The sequence below is a fragment of the Triturus cristatus genome, chromosome 2_1 (assembly GCF_964204655.1).
Source record: "Triturus cristatus chromosome 2_1, aTriCri1.1, whole genome shotgun sequence".
Classification (NCBI taxonomy): Eukaryota; Metazoa; Chordata; class Amphibia; order Caudata; family Salamandridae; genus Triturus; species Triturus cristatus.
In genome coordinates, this window is record NC_140581.1 from 690,041,257 (window position 1) to 690,043,442 (window position 2,186).

At 31.2% G+C, this 2,186-nt stretch overlaps 1 long non-coding RNA gene across 1 annotated transcript; it reads left to right on the forward strand.

The window, feature by feature from the left end:
* Positions 1-925: 925 nt before the first annotated feature.
* Positions 926-1,983, forward strand: LOC146865768 (uncharacterized). Its single transcript, XR_014976696.1, has 3 exons — positions 926-986; positions 1,490-1,559; positions 1,650-1,983. It is a non-coding gene; the product is annotated as an uncharacterized LOC146865768 (long non-coding RNA).
* Positions 1,984-2,186: the final 203 nt, after the last annotated feature.

A 2,186-nucleotide genomic window follows, 5' to 3' on the forward strand; every position in this document is an offset into this window, starting at 1 on the left:
TGTCTCTGGAAGAAGAATATGAGGGAAAAATCACCTCCTGTGCATCGGATCTCTGACATATTATCGACAGACACATTATCGAACTACACAAATATCGCAACAAATATATCGACATCAAAAATATCGACATTGTATACTTATTTAAAAAACTACACTAATATCGACACTACAATATCGTAATACAATTATATCGATCACACAAATATCGCACACATTAATATCGAAATACTAAATATCGACATAAGTTAATAAATATGACACATGTCACAAATATCGATAACCAAAATATAGACATCAATAATATCGTTTTTTTAAATATATCGACAATTCTAATACTAATAAAACCAATACTTTCAACAACATAAAGACAATATTTTACCAAAACATACATTTTCAAATGAGATTCTACTTAAACATAAACATAACATTTATAGCGATCTCTATATTTAACAACATAATAAAAAAAACCTAAAATAATTATCACATTGGCATTTCGAACACATTTAAATAAAATTAGTACACATTATAAACAATCTTTTTATATATAATAATTTAAAACTCTCCTCCTTTAAAACTAAATATACTCTTACTTAGCATTTTCCATAAAAGGAAACCAATTAACTAAAAATAATTCAAACCATCCAATAGAAAGGCCACATACAGAAAACAACCAATAACATTCAAGAAACAATTTGAAACCACTATATAAACCAATTAAAACAAGTGTTCCACGGTGCCTTAAACCAAAGCATTGAACGAAGAAGAAGCTCTACTAAACAGAAGAAACCTACATCCTATTACTTTTCTAAAAACGTAAGTAAATATTCTTTTCTAACTAAACTGCCAAATTAAACTAAAACACTAATTTATCTTTACTCAAATAAATAACTAACTTATATATTCCATCTCTTTATGTTTCCACTACAGATATTACTCCAAACAGCTAAAGAAAATATTGAAGATTGCCAGAAAAGACTCACTAAAAAGTAAGTATACTATCAAAATACTTTATAAAATATTAATTAAATCCTACTCAAACCCCAAAACATCCTAAACCCCTAAACAAATCCATGTTCTCTTTTTTAAATTGTAAAAAACCTGTATAAATTAACACCTATAGTCTATACCACTGGGCATGAGGGTAGGCTCTGTTTGCTTAGTGAGAGGTTAGGCTACTGCATCTTATTTATTAGGCAGGAGGGGCACATAGTAAGAGGGGTAGGAGACGGGGGTACATTGACATGTGGTGGGGGAGGGGGGGGTAGAGAACTGGGTGGAAAGGTTGTTCATTCTCCTGAATAATTGGTCTTGATGATAAATGTGTGGTACTTCCGGGACAGATGAAGGTGGGGGAATGTTTTTTGAATTGTTAATTTGTAAAACAATAAAATAAGTTTCTTCAATAAAAATATAGTCTATACCAAACAGCAATACCACCCCACTTAAAAAACTAAACCAACCACAACAATAAATGTTCTTTAACTTTCAGAGACTAAATCAACTAAACAACATTTTTGCGACAAACAACATCTTCATTCAAATACAACAAAAAAGACTTGGTAAGTATATATAAAAAAAATGCTTTTTTGCTAATTTCATATAAAGATATAAAGTACTATAGCATATATTTTCATATACATTTTTTCCAGAATTGTAACACATCACGATGACAGAAGAAGCCCAATTTATAACTTCGCAGAAAGGAAAATTCCTATTGTGTTACATGGGTTACACATACACCCAAGAAAAGCAGACGGACCGAAAAGTGAACTGGAAGTGTACTAAATATTATTCTAACAAATGCTACGGCCGAGCAACAACAAGAGAAACAACTGTACTATATACAAGAGAGCATAACCATCCACCCAATCTCTCTGAAATAGAAGTCAGATCAACTCTTGAAAATATCAAAGAATTAAGCACAGGTTCACAAACTGCTACAAGTGTAATCCTAAAAGAACTATTACCTAGAGTGCCCAAAGAAGCAAGAGGCCAATTACCATCAATTGCTTCTATAAAAAGAACTATTGCTAGGACCAAAAAAGCAACCACGACAACTATACCATCCCCTAAAACTTTTCAAGAGATCATCATTCCACCAGAATTAAGTATCACCCACAATAATGAACCTTTTATTTTTTTTGATAACAAAAGCCCAGAAAAAAGAATCATAATGTTTGCTACTG